Below are 20,318 nucleotides of genomic sequence, written 5' to 3'. Positions count from 1 at the left end.
TGATCAGAGCAACTGATTTTGGCTGGATTCCTGCAAAATATTCCTCTTCTCTCAGCTAATTATTAATCTTCAATTGATTAATAAATTACTCTACAATAAAACAAAAAAAACCCATGCATGACTTCACATCAGGGTATATGCATCATTACTCATATACATATAAATACCTTTCTTTTTTTTTAAAGAAAGATATTAAAGAATTAAAATGTCTTACAAAAGCATCGACAGGTTTGTTTTACATCCAATCCTTTGAGCAATAAGGCTTAGGGCAGACCTTGTTGTGCAGTCAGTCAGTAATACCACCTCAGATCTGAAGATATGGGAAGTTTCCCATCAGCTGTTGCAGTGCTGGATGAAGACTTTGGAAATAATGGCTAGAAGTTCAAACACCTGAAGGCTCTTGTGAGGCATGTTGCCAACCTTCTGCGTTCCCTCCCTTCTACCGTGGCTTGTTCATATGCAGCCAACTCATCGTGAGGCTTGACACAACATTTGCAAAACGTATAGAGGTGCTCTGATAAAAAGCCATCCACAAATTCTATCATCATCATTATTTGCATTTATCTTACTATTGAGCAGCGTAATAGACTTTACTGTCATACACCACCAGCCACCCATAAATCACCGATGACTAACTCAGCAGGGAATGAACTAGCTGTGGAAAAATGTGACTTGAACATAATTTCTTTCTCTTCAGAAGTATTCAGACAGAATTCACCCTTCAGCTGAGAAGGGACATCAGCTTCACAAAAAATTCTTGATGAATGAGGTCCTTCAAGGCCTTGCATAAGCCAATAATGCTCAAGTGTAAAAGACTTTTTAAATCTCATCCTAAGCGCTTTGTCAAGGCTTCGACTGGGTGACAATAGCATGGACGAGGTCATTGTAAAAAACTTACTAGTCAGGGGATTCGTAGGTCTCAGAGGCTGCAATATTATCAGGAAATGTCACATGGCAGAAAAAGTAATGAACATTTTCAGGTTCCACTGTGCTCACAGATACCTGAAAGCAGGCCTCTGCTGAAGTAAAACAATGCATAGTCAGTAGATTAAATACAGTCATGTCGACACGTACCAGAAGAAGCTTTGATCTTTAACTGAACATTTGGCATCTAGACCATGGGCCACTTAATGCAAGCTATTTTCTGTAATGACATGATTGGTATAGATTAAGGAGGGGCAATATAATTTTGCTTAGTCCTTTCCACAGCTAAATTGATCTGTACAGCCTTTGTGCTATAGAAGGACTTTGTGTTCAGATGGAAAAAAACATGTCAATGGTACCAAATGCTTGTAGGAAAGCTGCCTTGCACACATATCTTGTCTCTTAATAGCTTCCCTTCCTAAAAAAGAATTACAATTCTTTTCTTTTTAAAATTTACATGAAAAGCTCAGGTGTTTAGTGCACTCCAAAAGCACATGGATCATAATAAATCACAACAACAGCATGCTTTTTCAGCTGTAACTGGGTCATGATCTATGCAACTTAATAACAAAGCTAATGCGTCATTTCAATGCAGGATTCATAAACTGAGTTGCTTTAAAAAACCCAAAAAACACAAACCAAAAAAAAAAAAAAGACTCTTAAGAGTCCATGAAGAGGGCCTAGTAAATGATAACCCTGGAGCAGGATTAGTTAGACGTGGAAGGCATGACCCAGGAACTACAACAGCCAGTGGAAAAATCTGTGCAGAACACTCATTCCTCCATCGTAATTTTTTTTTCCCTTGTCAGCCTCTGAAGCATCTCAGAAGAAAGCTGGAGCGTGTCTCTCATGCTGACTGGACACTCAAAAACCTTAATAAGGTGAAAGATATGGAGAAAACGTTTATTTCATGCATACTTTTGGGGGGCCTGACACACAATTTCCTAGGCATGGCATTGAGAGAATAGTTTCTATTGGCATTAAAAAGAAAATTCAGAAGATTGATTAGCACCCTGTTCCTTCTCCACAGTACACTTCTCGAGTTGACTGACTCCCTTGCTCCTTTTCAATGCCACAAAGTCACACTGCATCTGACTATGACAGTTACACTGGCACAGGAAGTACAGTCTTCCTTATGTAAATAAACTTTTATGACAGCAAAGGAATTAATGCAACTCAAGGAGCTCATAAAGAGCAAAGGCACAGCTATCCTGTAATAATGCTGTTCTTGTTGTCAATAAAACTAGCGTTAACCGTGCCTTGAGCAAAGAGAAGGATTCATCACTTGTATTAGTTAATGTCTGAAGATGTTCCTGTGTTCATATTTTCTTAGAAAGTTAATTGTGCACCTGAACTATTTTCACTTCCCAGTCTGCATTTTAAAAAGTCCTACAATTATGTTTAAAAGCACTGAGCCTTTACAAACACAGGAAAAAGAAAAGGCAGCTCTGTAACAGAAGAGAAGCTCTTCACTTAGTGGCAATTTTGATGCATTTTGCTCTTGACAATAAGCCAATGAAAAGAAACAGAACAGACACTGGCAGAGCCACTGGAGTACTGGTGATAGAAGCCTAAGTCTTCCATGCTACCTTTTTTATTTACCAGGCAAAGATTGAGAGCCTAAACGATTATGATGGCATGTGCACCTCATTTAAGATTAGCATTCTGCCCGAGGAAAAAAGTGTTATAGTCTGGGACATAGAAGTTGTATCTCAAAACACAGATTCCCTGGATAATCTCCAGCATTGACCACAGATATTGGAAATTAACTGAGAAAAATGCCATTCTGAAATTTTTCTTAAGAACACGTTTGTTTCAATTACACATTTAATAGGAAGAAGATGTTAAAAATCATTTCAGCTTTCTCAAAGCACTTCAGAAATGGGAAAAAAATTCATTTTGCCAGTGTTAAAAACATTTCATGTAATTTCATTGTTAACTTGTATTAGGCTGTGATGCATTTCATTGAAAATCATAGATAAGGAAGAAAAGCTTGAACTGAAATATCTGAACCATATTTAAAAAAAACCCAAACCTTCTTGAAATGAAAGCAGGTGATAAACAAAAATTAAATCCTTCAGTAGTCCCAAATCACAATAATTAGATTTATTTTTTTTTCATTTAGAATGTCAGTGGAAGATACTAAACCACCAGATCCTCTCCCTCCAACAAACACAAACCCGGTTTCTGACCCACTCTGCTATATTCATTGCTTGTAAAGAATATTTTATTACCTCCCTATGAGCTAAATTGTTCCTGTTTGGCACAGACTACTGGAAAAATCAATGTAGACCCATACTACTGTGGAAGGAGTAACAGGAAACACTGGGGTTTCTCAGAACTCCCTGACTGTCCTGGGAGATGTGTCAAACAATTTAAGGCACCCTTTTAGAGAGGTACAGTATATTCACAACTATTAATCTCACTGTGCTGGTAACAATAAAGCTCAATGGCTACTTTTATGGCTGATTATTTTTAGAAGTTGCAATGGAGGAAGGAATAGGATTAAGAACTGTAATACCCTGCATGAAAAACAGAGGAAGGCACAAGACTCCCTGAAAGGAAGACTCTGAAAGATCAGCAAGATGTCAAGCTCACTCCACAAAAAGAAGTAAGACACAGTAGGGGTACCCATGTAAATACTTAGGAAGGAGCAAAAAAAAGTCATTTGGTACAAATGTAGCCTGTTATTTCATGAGCCCACAAGATGATATAGTGTGAGCTGCCTTTGCAATAGAACATACCAAATACAAAGAAGCAGAGAAAAGAAAGAAAAAGGAAAGAAAAAAAAATTACTCATGCCTCATTTAATTGGAGTACAGAAATTTTGTATAAGCCTCACATATCTCGGGTGCACACAACCCTGGGGTCTCATGAATCATCACTGCCAAACAAATAGTATGCAATTTTACAATAGGAATCAATGTGCAATCTACAGTTTACTTTTTTTTCCCCTCACACATTGCTCAAAAACTTTGCTCATCATCCTCATTTAACACTGCTGCCAGGTGGGTGTTAGTTTTCATTATTTCATAAGTGCCTGAAACTGCACCGCTTATAAAGCAAACAGATTGCTTTTTGTTCCTGTGATGGTTATTCATTCAGTCACCAGGTGAAATGCTGGAAAATAAATACTGATAGTTTGGGTTTGAACGCTGTGTTGCACAAACCACGTAAGGTCCCTCTTGGGGGAAGGATGACAATACACTGTTTTCTCTGTGATTAGTCACTATTGCGCCTTTTTCATAAGGTGAACAGAGTAATACATATGGCTGCATTAAACCGTCCATACTTCTCAATTCAAAGACTGAAATTAGCCTCCCCATGCTTATGCCCTGACTTGGCCTTTTGCCAGCGTTTTTTTCTCAATTCCATAGAAGAAAAATTAAGAAGAGAATGGATAAAATTCGAACTAAAAAAGGTCTCAAAGCTAATAAGTGTATCTCACCAATGCAGGGTAATTTGTTGCACTTAGTAGTAGCCAGCACTGGCAGAGAGTGTTGGCCCAAGTGACTGCCAGCCAACCCTGATTGACCTGGCAAGCTCCTGCAGCTAAGCTGGTTTACATGGTCCTGGAATGAACCTGAGGGAATAAAGTTCAAATAGATGGTTTAGGAGGAAATGGACAGTTTAAATGGCAAGGACGTTATTCAGCTAGTGAATGAAAATGATGTTTGTGTGATAGCTGTTTCTGTCCTACAGGCATGAAAGTGCAATTCCCATGAGGCAGGTATTCGCAGTCCATCTGACTCCAGTATTGATCTGGCCAGATTATTCATTGCCTTCTTTGCACAGTATAAAATGTTGTCAGTGTGGGTAATGATTCAAAAAAGGCAAGGCTGAGCACGGGGCTCACCACTAACCCTGGGTTGAGGAGAACTGGGGAGACTGCACTAGGACATTTTCTTCCTATTCTCTGTGCCCTTGCAGTCCATAAAAGATGCTCCTTTGCAGAGCCACAGTGTGAGTGTCACAGAGTTTTGTTGATGCTGAGCAAGCAAAAAACTGCTTTAAAGTTAAAGGAAGAAAAATCAACAGAAGTCAGTCTGGCAACCCTTCATGTTTTCCACACACCCCTCAACACCCCCCAACGTTTCCCCCCCCCGGTATATTGGTTAAAAGTATGAATATTAACACCTGCCCTACAAAGAGAGGCTGGGGGAGCTGGGCTTGTTCAGCCTGGAGAAGAGAAGGCTGTGGGGGGACCTCATTGCAGCCTTCCAGTCCCTGAAGGGAGCTTATAAGCAGAAGGGGATTCAACTTTTTAAAAGAGCAGATAATGGCAGGACAAGGGGGAATGGACTAAAGCTAAAGGAGGGAAGGTTTAGATTAGATATTAGGGGGAAGTTTTTTACAGAGAGAGTGGTGAGGGGCTGGAACCGTCTGCCCAGAGAGGTGGTGGATGCCCCGTCCCTGGGGGTGTTCAAGGCCAGGCTGGATGGGGTCCTGGGCAACCTGGTGTAGCTCCAGGCCTGGAGGTTGGTGTCCCTGCCTGTGGCAGGGGGGTTGGAGCTCTATGATCCTTGGGGTCCCTTCCAACCCAGGCCATTCTATGATTCTATGATTCTATGATCATATTAACATGATTTTCCTTGCTGTATTCTAAATTTGCTCAAATTTCTACACCTAAGTTTTTCCTGTACTAAATTTTTATAAGATTTCATAGAAAAATCTGGAAGTGAAATTAAAGAATGAAATGCTGCAGTTACTCATAAATTACAAAATTATCCCAAATCATAGTGAAATGCCAACATTTTCTGCATACACTGGATACACAGCGTACTGGATACATGTCAAATCTCAGTTGCTTATCCCTGTAAGGCTGTTTTTTGAGTGCATGGTTATAATGTAAGAAGACAAAGCAAGATATCATGGCAATTCCATTAAAATTAACAAAGAAAATAGTGACAGGCTACACTGAGCAAGCCAGATTCATCCATAACTTGATTCTGACAATGTCAGTGGAACTAAATCAGAAATCAATTCAGGCATGGACATCTATACAGATATACCACCAGATTAATTCATTGAGCAATTTTGCTTCATTATGCAAGAAACCCCGATTGAAGTCTAGTGAAACTGTATAGGCTGATCTGACTCAATGCAAGCTGTAAATTCACTGTATAATAAACATTCCTTAGCAGTGTTGCATTACCTTTACTTAAGGTGTACAGGAAATGATCAATGCTGTGAATCCTGACGTGCACTGGATCTCTAAGTTTACATGAAAGGCAGGTTGAGCGAATCTCTTCCTGGGACTCGTGTGAACTACCAGTGAAAAGCTTAAAATAATTTTGGATGTGAAGGTGAGGCCACAGAGGGTTTACCTCACTCATGTACCCTGAAGCAGCCACGTTATTTGTTAGGCATTTGATTGTTGCATAATATCGACTGGGGGAAAGGGGAAAAAAAAAAGGTGAAGGAACTGAGCAGGAATTAACAAGTTGTGTTGTGGCAGCTGAGTAATGGCAGGTGTTTTATCACAGAGCACCAGAAAAGAAAAAAATGTTACTTCTGAGATATGCTGATTTTTTGGGGGAGTGTTAGACACATTGTGCAAAAGTTTTACATAAAACAACAATCTCTGACACTTTTGAAATTAGGCAAGGAACACAATTAAACCTTTTGGGGCTACAGTTTAAATAGGTTTATGACACTATTCCATGAAGTCACAAGTCTGTACAATAGTTTTCAGCACTCATGAACAATTCCCACACATTAACACTGGCCAGCAAGGTCATACCCTTATGACCACAGACTTTTTTTATTTTTCTACAGAACTCAGAGTGGAAAGACAGGTAGGAATTTCTGTGTAATGTATTTATCCATTGGGCAATTAAATTGAAAAGCTTCTATTCTCTCTCTCTCTCTCTCTCTTTTTTTTTTTTGGTAGTATATGTAAGAATGTAAACTATTATCTAAAAGGAAAACCCTAAGCTTCTAGAAGGGATAACAACTGGTGAATGAAAATCAGGTAGGAGGGTGGTAAATACTTACTAATCTAATGATTAGATGTTAGGAAAAAATTCTTCACTGAAAGAGTTGTCTGGATGTGGAACAGGCTGCCCAGGGATGTGGTTGAGTCACCATCCCTGGATGTGTTTAAAAAAGGGGTAGATGAGGTACTTAGAGATATGGTTTAGTAGAGGAGAGGTACAGTTGATGACCTTAAAGGTCTTTTCCAACCTTGTGATTCTGTGATTTCCTGGTCGTCAGTTTTCTTCTGAAGCAGAAAGAAGAAAAATGTTGGGGTTCTTTTTTTACAACAGTTTATGCATCAACCTTTACTTTATCTTATTTTACTTGGTTTTGGCCCAGTTCTGGCATCCTCACTTAGTGCTTAGCTAAAATATGTAAGAACAACCTTTATTGCCAGAGAGCTACTTGCATTGGGGGCTTTACAGACCAGAGTGTCCAAATAGAATCATTTGTTTCTTTACATTAATCTAATGTGATACCCATGGCTAAATTCTCATCTGGCATGAATTAGGTTAGTATCACAAAGTTACATCATTTAAACAGTTGCTTTAAAGGTATAAACACAGGTGATCTGTTGATTGGACCCAGATGTTCCAGCTGTTGTTCTGTTTCCTGCTCAGCCACTTACAGCCCTCAGCTGAAACGGGCTAACCAACACACATATGGGAGCAGTCAATCACAAGTGAACTCCTCATGCTCCACATCCTTCAGTTCCCAAGTACCCATACACTATAATCTTTCTCACAACCTTCCCTCTTCAAAAATAGCTTTCTCCGATGGTTACAAACTTTCTTACTTACAAACTAAATGACCATTCACAACCATTCAGGCCCTTTAACTTAAATATGTTAAGTAAGTAACCCTTCCTGCATTTACCTCCTCTATCAGTCCTGAAATATTTACTGTCGTGTCCCCTTTCAACCTTAATTTTGCTGTCAAGTCAGGCTATCTCTGTTAGATCTTTCTCTTTCTCGTAAGATTTTCTTCACAGCCTTCCTCCATACATGTTCTGGACTGCATTCACCTCATTATTTCACATGGCTGCACAGGTGAGATGTGGACTGGCATAAGCAATACCTGGATTTTTTCATAAAACATATATATAAAATAAATACATACATATATGTGTACCTATGTGCCTTTTGATTGGAAATAGTTTCAGTCAGCTTACAAGCAAAACATAAAACTGCAAAATCCAAACTCTCACACAATGCAAGCTCATTAATTTGTCCTACTCCTTGTTTGATTATTTTGGGACAAACACTTTGCAAATCCAAAAGATTCCCTGGAAACTTCTTAACGGTGCATTTAATTAGCCAGCTGAGCTCTTCTTCAGAAGATATTACTAGAGCCAGGTATCTAGTCTTAACAAAATACTGAAGAATTGGGCATTTGACTACATAATTCAATCACCCACAATTAAATCAGGTAGAGAGAAAACAACAAAGGGATTAAAATATTTGCACTTCTGGGAAAACCTTAACTGCTTGCTGTTAGGAAGAAATTTCTTTTTAAGTGCACTACTTTCATAATATTCACTCCAGTATTTCTTTTACTTTCCAGTCTGTCATTTGAAAAAGCAGCTGCAGAAGACCAGAAATTTCAAATAAGGACCAGTTCTGTAACAGACTATTGCCATGTGTCAGAACTCTTTACAGACCACAGCACATTTCTCACAGATCACTGTGAGGCTGTAATATCAAAGATTATTGAAAATAGATTATAAGCAACATGGTTGGGTTTGTATGAGGTATCTATAGCTGACTCAAAATCCACTCGTGACCGAGGCACCATAGCTTAGGAAGCTCTGGACTACCCATTCGATTTGACGTGTTGGTAATTGTCCTAACTTACAATCTCCAACTCTCCCTTTCTCCTCACATCCTTTCTTGTTTATGCACATGGTAATAATGAGCTTCCAAGCCAAATCCCAGTCCTTGTGCAAATCTGTCTCACACAGGAATGCAAACAAACGTTTTCACACACAGATTCACAGTGGTAAAGTTTGAAATGTCTGCTAGAATAGGAACTGGTGCTTACCATGAGATTATTTTTTATTAATACTTTTGCTATGTATACTGCCATTAACACTATTTAGGTAATATTTTAACAACATGAATGAATTGCTATACAGTGGGTAAATTATCTACATTTTACAGGCATCAAACAGGATGCCAAAGTACTCTTGGATCACACCGTAAGACACTGGCAGGGACCGTATTAGAGCTGGCAGGCCAGACTAGGATACAACTACATGACCCAGAGTAGGGTCTAAGTGCTGCCCAAAATAGCAGTACTATTTTAGATGGGCAAACATTGTCTCCTGCTAAGATCAACTCATTAAAAGGAGGCAGAGACATGCAGCGCAGTGACAAAGAGCTATGCATGGACCCAGTGTCTGCATCTCTGCAAGGAGTCATACAAACTTATCTCCTGCCTGAAGAGCTGTCTTTGCACTATGTGATGAGCCATGCAATCCTGCTTGATGATTTCTCAAGAAAGATTAAGCCTTCTTTCTGCCTAGGTCTCATTCTCATTAAAAATGCTATTACAACCTGCTTCAAATACTGATGTGGAAGGTGCCCTTTCACTTGCTTTTGCTTCTCAATGAATAAGTTAATAAGTTTCCTCAAGTAGTGCAAACCGCTTTACCCTTGCCCTTCTCTTCTGTGTTGTTAGGTGAGAGAAGCTCAAAAGCATTCTGCCTTCTCATTTACTTTGATTATTTACAGTCCCACTCTTACCTTCAGTGCCATAATTGCTTATGAGTTACACAAAATCAGTCACTTGCCTTTCCTCATACTGAATAACCTCACAGACTACAGTGAAGGCAGGCTGAGTGCAGCATACTTCAGTTTCTTACACCCATGAATCTCACCGGACTGACAAACTTCAACAGGGGAAGTAATTCAGAGAGCAACTTCCACTGGCTATGCAAAACAGGACGTGGCTTCTACTCCACCATTCCTCGATCTCTCCGTTTCTAAGATTAATTCATTTCATGGCAGTTCCCAGTGTGTCAGGTAATTGTGTTGACTCCCAATAAACTGAATGACTCAAGTATAAGAATACCACAAATGCCAACAAATGTCCCTACAAAATCGAGACCCTTAGATCTGAGGTTATTCAGAATTCAGGATTAACAGAAATTCAACTGAAAAGCCAAGCTGCAAAATCTATCCCCTGGTCCTGGCACAGCTATGAAGTTTGGGCAAGCCTTAGTACTGTGCAAATAAAATGTAATGAACAAAATCAAAACCAAACAACAAAACCAAACCAAGCCAAACAACCAACCAAAAAACACCCCACAAATATGTACTGAAGACTATTCAGGAAAACCCATCCAAACCAAATCAAATCCTTGAATTCCAACCTCAGCTCAGCCTTCCATTACAAGCCCATACACAACTCATTTTAAAATTAATCTGAGGGCAAAGAATTTCATGTCCCAAAGAGTTCATATTCTTGGTTTATCACAATTCTCTTCCCCTTCCCTTCTTCTATTGCAAGTGTGATCAGCAAAGTGTTTATTTGAAGAGGAATGCACTTATACGAGAATGTAAACTACTGTGAACCACAGACAATAAAACCAGAGAAAATTATTGCACAAAATTTTAGCTACTTTATAGCAGCTGAAAAAATCCTCTTCAGTTTCTGAACTTTTCTTATGTGAGCCAATAAAATTTCTACCTACAAAAATTGTGAAGTGAAAGCTATTAGATATGGAAGTAGCCAGATAACTATAATTCAGCATGGTGATGACAGAGAAAGAAGGCTCTTCTTGGTATCCTGATACTCTAATCTACTATCTCAAGTATCAAGTCAGAAGAAAAGGCACTGCTAAAGTGACAGCAGCAGTAGTCAGAGCAGCATAGCCCACTAAAACAACATTCAACAGTAGGCACAACCCAACCATTCCTCTACCCCTCCTACCTTGAATTGTGCCTTGATGCACAGTCTGCTCTTTTTTCAGCTCTGCTGCACAGCCAACAAAAGGCATATTGCTTGTGTTATTAACAAGACTGAAAATAAGCACTGAGCCTGTGAGAAATGTATTCATTCTTGGGATAAGTACTTATCGACACCCTAATGTGTTGGCTGCCTCCTCTATTTCATGAGCTCTAAGGAGCTTTATTATCATGGATTCACCTCATTCTCTCTTAACAAAAGAAATTCAGGTGTGGGATAAATTTTATATATAATTTTAATGTATTATAGACAAACTGTGCTTATATTGTCTTCTGGTTTTGTTGCCAGAGAGTCTTCCACACACACACAAGCAGTTGGATTTTTTTTCCCTATTACTCTTTTAATCTTTACTCAGCTGCCACCATGGTATTTGGGACTGCTCAATACAGTTTTCAAAGCACTGCATCTGATATTTATGAACCTATAAAATGGTGTTGTTTGTTTGAAGCAGCTCAGGCTGTTGGCAGGGCTGCTTGTTGGTTTAGATTGCAAACAAGTTCTGACTGCATTTCAGGTTCATTCAGAGTGAAACCTTGAAAAAATCCCGTAAGAGCTACTAAACAACTTCAGGCATGTCCATATTATCGTCAGCCTTGGGTGTCTTAACTACCACCTGAGGAAGTGACAGATATGAACTTGTCCTCACTGTCCTTCTCCTTAAATGCATCCCTTCTTTCCACCTTCACAGTCCTAAGTTTGCTGATATGCACATTTACTGGGAAAGACGTTGGCTGAACTCAATGTGGTATGACCTTGTTCACTCCAAAGATCTTCTCTGCTAAAGAGAGGAAGAAGCCTGGGAAACACTAGAAGTTTTACATGCTCTCCTACTGTTCCCTCTTTATTGTTGGTGTGCCATCATCCCAAAGTGATGGAAGAAGTAACACTGCACATCTTTCTGCTTATTTTTCCACAGTTTTAAAGATTCTCTTCACATTGTACAGTGGAAAAGATCTCAGATCACAGAGCACTATAAGCTCTAATTGTCAAGGCAAGTAAACAAGGTCCTCTTACGTAATTACTTACACATCCTCCATCATCACAAACAGCCATATGAGTAAAATAACAATACCAGGGAATCTTCTTGACAGGAAAATGACATTTTCTGTCCCACTTGAACCATCTCTAGCATGGTTTGACTGACACCAACTGGCAGCCTCTCAAGTATTTCTAAACAAAGGTTGTGTATTAACACAAGCCAATCACCTTTCCAATACATTGTTTGCCACTTAAAGAGTTTAAGATCACTTGGCATCAAGGATAAAAATATTCCCTGGCACTACTTAATTTTCTAGTAAAAATGAAGCAACAGTCTCTAAGTATCTCTCAATACTTAATCTACTGAAGGTGGGAGGAAGGGAATAAATTGTGCTTGGCAAAGGCCCAAGGTGAAAAATGCTTACTTTCTCCATAGCATTTAGGTATGTGATTCTCACAACTTCAAAGATAGAGGTAGGTCTGACTTTAGTCACCAAGGACAACCAGGGACAGAAAGGGCTTGAACCCACTGTAGGTTGGAATCCAAGCAAATGCAACAAAATTTTTTTTTAATGGACAAATCCAGCAGCTAGAATTAATGTCAAAACTGACCCTTTAGTTCTGCCACCACTAAACCATGGTAAACATGACACTTAAGAAACTTCAGATGACTCTTCCTATGTGAAGACAGCTATCTAAAGCACATAAAGTTTCCTTTTGGTAATTATGATGACAGACTTGATGATTATTGTGGCGTATATACTATAGAAGGTGTAGTTTTGAATGGCAGGGTTCTGGTGAAAAGGGGTGCACTGCAGGGGTGGCTCCTGGAAGAAGCAGCTAGAAGCTTTCTTAGGGCCCAAGAGAGTAAACACCAGCCCGCTCAAGGCCAGAATCGTTGCTGACCAAGGCCTAGCAAATCAGCAATGGTCACAGCGCCTCTAGGAATCACATTTAGGAGGCAAAAACACACTAGCAGCTGATTTTTCACCAGAGAAGGGAGTGAGAAGATGTAAGAAACTATGCAGACACCAAGGCCAGGGAAGAAGGTGGGGGGAGCAGCAAGGTACTTCACGCATGAGAGAGAAAGATGCCCCTGTAGCCTGTGGAGAAACTCATGGTGGAGTGGGTGTCCCCCCGCAGCACATAGAAAAGGACAAGGCCCCACCTGCAGCCCATGGAGAGGCCTCACAATGGAGCAGCTGAAGACATAAAGAAGACACTGTGTCCTTCTCCAAATTCTCCCTGTTTCTCTGCTGAAGAGAGGGTGGTAGAAATATCTGCTGGTGGACTGGTAAGAGGACTCCCTCATTCCCCCAGTTAGACTGGGATCAGCCCAGACTAGGGAGAGTGGGCAAGATGTGAGAAAGATGACAGCATGATGAATTTTAACAGAACCTGACTTTTAATGAATTGCTCAAACCCATAAAAAGTGATGCACCCCATCTGTTATAAAAAATGTGTCATATTCTTCATGTCACTTAATTGGTTCTGAACACTGGGTGGGAGAACACAGGAGAAAGATTAAACTAGGGTAGGAGGATTTCATAACATTTTGTGGCATCTCCTCTCAGTAGAGTAAATTCTACTGTCTACTGCAACTCTTCACATACCTGCAGTTTTATGCCGCATTCCTAAAAAGCCACAAGGAATGACACCTGCCTTTGGGTCAAATTCATATTCACACAACAGTAGTGTGAGTTCATACAGCTACCAGCAGAAATGCAGCCAGCAAGCTTATCCACTGTTATTCAAGGTAATCTGCAGGCTGTCTGCCTGCAGTCCATGGATGATGACAGGGAGCAGAGATCCCATCTACAGACCCCACACTACAGCAGGTGGGAAAACATGAAGGATGCTGTGACCCAGTGGGAAGCTCCTGGCAGAGAAACCGGCAGCCCATGGAGAGACCGATCCACGATGCAGCAGGTTTGCTGGGGGCACTTGGACTCCACTGGGGACCAGGCTGGAGCAGTCTGGGCCTGAAGGTTGGCACCCCATTGAAGGGATCCACACAGAGGCAGTTGTTGAAGAGCTGAAGCCCTGTGGGAAAAGACTGTCTCCCGTGCGTGGGACCCCACGCTTGGAGCAGGGGAAGACTGTGAGGAATGGCCCCTCTGGCTAAGAAGGAAAACAACTCCCGAGGATCTGACCAAAACCCCCGTTGCCCCACTTCCTGCCCCTCCCTGTGCCACAGTGAAGGGGGAAGAAGGGAGCAAACTCATGACTGAAGTCTGCTAAGAAGGGAGTGGTGGGGGAGGTGCTTTAAGATCTGGTTGCACTTCTCATTATCCAACTCTGATTTCACTGGGTGTGCATTGCAGTGTGATACTTTAGAGAGTTTCTATCCTCCATTCTGTGTTGAGTCTGTTTCACCCATGACGTTGACTGCGGAACGATCTCTCCCTGTCGCTATCTCGACTCCTAGGCCAAACCTTCACAGAAGGAAAAATTATGTGAGATGAATCTCACATTTAATCCATCTGTGAGACTAAACCCATACCTGAACAGAGAATGTACTGGGGGCAGGATAACCTAGGAAGGTTAGATTTAGATCTTTGAGTTAGTACTCTGCAAGAAGAACTTGGAGGAGGAACTTTCAGAATTCACAACATAATATACAATCATTTTACTAACAGCTTTGCACAATTTCTAACCTTCTTCCCTCCTAATTTTTTTTTAATTATCATAGACATTTCTGTTCATTATCATAGACTCCATGACCTCCAGTTTAATCATGCTCATTTTTAAAATTTCCTATCAGTTCCTTCCATTTCTCACAACCAAAAGTAAATATGTAACTGTAGTTAAAGGTTAAGAAGTCAGAAGAATTTATCACTGAAATGACACAGATAAAATCTGCTAAGGAACATCTGCTCTAAGAAATTTATTATTGCGATACTTCCAAAGCGCTCTCTTGATTATCTTGCAAAGCCTACATACTAACAAATCTGCTGAATAACAATTTACAGTGGATGCATACTTATTTCTTAACACATCAGAAAAGTATAAATGCATGCAAATTTTAGTCCCAGTCTATCATGGGACAACCTTGATTATAAAAGATTAGCTCCAGTGCTGTATACTTTGTCATATTCTCCACCCCAGATCTATATTTCCTGTTCTCAATCTTGAAGTAAACAGCGAAGGCAAACTGTTTGCTCAGATACATCTTGGATCCCCAAACAAATGAGAATGAATGTCTTGTTTTCTTTTGGTGAAAACCGTCATTCTTTGCAGTGGAGGGATATAAATAAATACACATCAAATTATATAACGTGTCACAGAGCAGACAGTCACAAGATGAATTTGTCTTTTTTAAAGGCATAGCCTGAGCATAGATGTTGAGGAAATGAAAACAATACTGTTGTTATAATGTACAGCATGACTCCTTTGACCTGAAGATAAAGGAAGACAAAGCAACAAGGCATGTCACTCTAAAGGATATAAAACCAGAGAAACCTGAGTGCCCTGGTTTTCTGTGCAAGTTTTCTCAAAAGACATAAATATTTCTTTCAGTTTCCCTGCTCTTTATCAATATTGCTTTATTCCCAGAAAGCAATACTGTAGGTCACTTACAGAGAAATTACTCACTGTTATTGGAAAAACAAATCAACAACATATTTACTCAGCTAATGCACTTCCTTAGGTCACATTATACAGGACAGCTTTTAAAAATCATTTGTTTGACTGATCACATTATGATCTGAACTGATAGCTACTTGGAGACCTTGTTTTAATGCAAGATCCAGTTCAAATGTGTTCACATGTGGAAGAAAGGAAGGAACCACAGAAGGAAGCTGCTACAAAGCAGCTGTACGTATGGCAGATGGAGAGTGTCTCAAAAAGATATTTTCTTGGACATTTGGGTGAACTTAAAAGTTTTGACTGCCATGTTATGGGAGAGGGAAGAGGGCATTTCACAGTGTACATTCGGTTCAAGCACAATTTACCACATGAAATATATCCACAGTAAACTCATTCAACTTTGTTACTTGCAGCTCTCAAAACCAGTTTTGTTAAAGATATAGTTACTTCCTTATGTGCACATGTATACACACATTACATATGCAAATATGACATTACTCTACTAGTGATATGTTAATCTGTACTAAAGAGAGAAGGTACAGAAATTGAGGTATATCCATCCTCACCTAGAGAAAGAGGCTTTCTCTAGTCAGGAGATGAACTTTGATGAATATTAACCAGAGGAATTATGTATTATTGCTGTATTCTTTCTCTGCCAGACTAGTTCTCATTCACCATTTTATTCTCACGTTTTTTTCAAGGGATGCTATTATTTCTCATTAATCAAAAGAAACTAATACAAGCTATATTAAAAAAGCATTGTAACAGAGGAAGTAAATTTAGGTAATTAAAATAAAACCTTTACTAATGCAAAACTAAAAAAAAAAGAAACTTTTAAACTTAAAGTCTCAAGGTCAGAATTAAATCTGGTTATTTAGTTTCATCCTTTACATAGACAAGTACAAAAGACAATCTTCTGAATCAAAATAAAGATGACACTATTTATATTCCAACACAAACCAGAAGATAACATGGTTTTTTGTGTCAGAATTTCTTATCCTAAGACTTTATTAAATTACAGGACGTAGTAAGATTTTTGGTAATGCTTTGTATTATGTGGACTGCTGCTATTTAAATCTGTTCTGAGTGGCTGAGGATTTTAAAAACAATCTAAATTTACCACAATTATTGCTGGTCCACTTCCTGGAAATCCTCTAGGAATTTTGTTTTGGAAAGGCTGCAGGAAGGGAAGTATAACACCATCTGCTTGCCCCATTCATATCTCTATCACCCTAAATTGACCACCAATGTACATGCATAGCAGTATAAACAGCCCTTGGGTTTGACCCATTACAGATGTTCTTATGTTCTCAGCATTTAAGGTAATTGCTTGAGAGATGGGAGTGTATGGCTTTCCTAATAAGTTGCATGTTTTGTTTTGTTTCAAAGAGCAATGGCAGTGCCATTCTCTGTTTTAATCTGTTTTGCATTGCTTAGCATTGATATTTTGCACTCACAATGTAAACAGATTGCCCTTTGATGTCAGAACTAATTCTTTGCATGTTGATGGAGCAGAATATCAGAGATGGAATCAATCATATGGCTCTGAGACAGGAACCCATCTGTATCATCATGCTAATTTGGGAACATATTTGGAGCCAAGATAAAACACAATACTGTATGGAGCTTAAACATCATGCTGAACTAAATGCCATTGAAGTCCAAGGAAAATAAAATCAGTGATCAAATTGAATCAAGTTGTCCAGCTGTATTTCTTCCCACTTATGTAAATAGGTGTGGTGCACGTATATGTCCTTGCAGACACAGTGTGTGGATCAGCCGTACCCTGGTGGAGTTTTAGTGCAAGTATTAAAAAACACTGGATTTTTGGTACTCTTTCTTTGGATCAGACAATGGAACAGCTCCCACCAGTAAGTCAACATGTACAGTAAGTCAAACCTAAAACATTGTTCCTTGTGGCAGTTGACACGGGGTGGATTTGGCTGACAAGAACAGTTAGCATAGGAACTGTAGTTAAACCTCAGGAAAAGTGAGTTACTTAGTTCTAAAAATAGATAAGTACATTGAGTGTAAAAGACCTGTCAAGCACCGTGGGAGTGTCTTTGTGGAAAGAAAGCCTTTGAGATGGGATGATTGTGAGCTGGTTTTTGAGTATGGCGAAAATTTGAAAAGCCAACCAAGAATTAAATTTTCGCTACCCAATGTTCTAACTATTGTCCAGAGTCACTCAAGAATGGAAAAGAACCTCAAAACCCTGTACTATGTATAATGCAGCTGGAACCACTAATTCCTGACTTATTCTGCCTGAAACCTGCCTGGATGTGTTCCTGTGTAATGTAGTCTAGGTGATCCTGCTCAAGCAGGGGGTTTGGACTAGATGATCTTTCCAGGTCCCTTCCAACTCCTTAATATTCTGTGATTCTATGACAGGCTGGGCTCCAGTTACAGAACAGTTGCCCCACATCAAGGGTGGACTCCAGGGTGGTCTCTCCAGCCCTCTTCTTGCCCTTGGAGGAGGCAAGCTGGTAGCCAGAGACTGGAGTCACAGTATTTTTCCACTTCCAGCAGGGACATGATTTGCATTCCACTTGACCATTAGGCTTTGCCAGGCTAAGTCCTGCCCTGGCAGAAGAACTCCGAGCGGAGAAGGAGGAGGAAGTACGTTGCCTCTGCCCAAGGGCTTGTAGAGCCTCTTTTTAAGACAACACAGAGTCAGACCTCCTGGCCCAGAAAAGTCTGCATCTCTCCATGGAACTTAGGACCATCCATATAAAATCCCCTTTTTCACTTATATTAAAGGGTTTGGGTGGTGTTTTCCATGTAGTCAGGACAGGCCTTGGGAGCTGGGTGGGTCTGTACTTGCTGTGATCCACAGCAGGCAGCTGGGTGGTGGGGACAACAGCTGGGCCTTGTTGCCTGGTGCCTGTGCCAGCACAAGGAACGCGTCATAATGGAAGCAAAACCTACTGGGATGTCACCAGGCAGCCCCACCTCAGTTGTTGGACTTGGGCGATCGTGAGTGCAGCACGGAGGGAGAAAGGGGGGCTGGATGGGGGACGGGCGAGATGGCCTCGGGGTTTCTATCCCAGACCAAGAGCTGAGACTCTCAGGGCAGGGCTGAGTCCCTAAGGGCTGGGGGCAGAAATGCTCAGGGCTCCCAATCCTGTGAGGGTCCCAGAGAGCTTTGGCAATGGGCAGCCTGCCCATGACCCAACAGGGCATTGTGGGGTGGCGGGGAAGGGACCTTGTCAGACACTACCGATTCATAGGGCACAGCCTGGCCGGGAACTGGCTATCAGGCCGGCCTGGGCAGGATGGGCCTTGTGCTGGGTCCAGCCGGGGCCTGCAGCCCATCGAGCTGCCAACCGCAGGGACAAAACACTTTCCTTGGACAGCCCGTGGCTCCCACCCGTGCACTATTCACAAACCCAGTCCTTGCTCCCTGCCACCTCCTTCACTCCTTCTCCTGCCAGGCCCCAGCTCCAGGCAGCTCTGTCCCTGCTCCCCCAGCCCCATGCTCCCTCCCACCCAGGCCTGAACATTTACCCCCTGTCTTCCACCCCCTCCAGGCCATGGCTGTGGCAACCGTCCTCGTACTGATGACACTGCTTTTTCCATGTGGGCCGAAGGAGGATCCATTTCTAGATGCGACCATTGCTGAGAAGATGCAGCAGCGTGAGAAGTATCTTCAACAGGAGATGACTCGGCTGCTGCAGGAAGTGGAACGGATTGAGAGCTCAAAGTTCTCTGTGTTGCAGCTGTGGCTGTTGTGGACTGCTGTAGGAGGCCTGACCCTGTACACTGTAGTTCACTGGCTGGACAATGAACTTCAGTGTGTCTCTAACGTGTGGAGTGGGCAGGACACCTCTGACAGTGAGGACAGCGAGGACAGCGAGGACAGCGAGGAGGAGGAAGATGTATATGACATCGAGTCTTTTTCTGTGTCCACCCCATCATCAGTGCAGATCCTGCCTGAAAGATGCAATGTACTGAAGGAGCTGGTGGGTGACCTCCTTGAGGTCTGCCAAGTCCTCTGTAGGAGGCATTACATGCCCCAGCTGAACAGAGCAGCCACTGGGAAGGGCAACACCTATGAAGACTGGACTGTCCAGGAGAACGCCATCACCTACCGCCTGCTCGTGTTCCTGCAGCCACCCCCCGGGCACTCATTCAGCCTGGAGCCAGACACCACAGGGCAGTGGCCAGCAAGGCCCTCCCGGGTCCGTGTGCTGCTGGAGTGCATGTGCTCGAGGGAACAGCTGCTGGGGGGTAGTCAGTGCTTTCTGCACCACCCTGATAGCCAGCTCCTGAGGAATGAGGGCTCGATGGGCGTACACACCCTCTGCACAGACACCTTCCTGGATGTGCAGAAAATCACCCGCTGGGCCCAGGTGCTGGTGAGATCAGCCTGGCAGCTTTTGCCCCAGTCAGACCACTGCCAGCTGACGGTGCTGCCTTCCTCTCAGTCCTGCAGGTTCCAGCTGACAACCACCTCCAGGATGAGCATCTGCACTGAGATGCTTTTTGCTGTGCAGCGAGGCAGCTCAGGCACCTAAGTGAGCCTTGAGTAGGCAGAGGCCAGGTGTACTGACAGCACACCACGGCCGGAGATGCCATCTCCAGCTTGTGGAGATTTGCTTTTCTGACTTGGGGCAAGGCACATGCAGGATGACAGTTTCCAGCTTAGAGCCCTGCAGCTCCACCCCACTCTTTGGGGGTCACACCTACACCTGTGATCCTGAGGACATACTTTCCCCTCACACTGGTGAGGCCTGGGCAGCAATTTTGGGCACTGGGATAGGCCAGCTGCTCATCTCAAAGCCTGTGAGGGGAAGAAGTTACCTGCTACTAATGCAGGTCCTACAAAATGCGTTGTGATTTCTATTTATTCTCTATCTAATTATATGTGACTTTGTTGT

This window comes from Gallinula chloropus (genome assembly GCF_964237585.1).
Source record: "Gallinula chloropus genome assembly, chromosome: 7".
NCBI lineage: Eukaryota > Metazoa > Chordata > Aves > Gruiformes > Rallidae > Gallinula > Gallinula chloropus.
The sequence above is the reverse complement of the archived record's forward strand: the minus strand, read 5'-3'. Positions refer to the sequence as shown.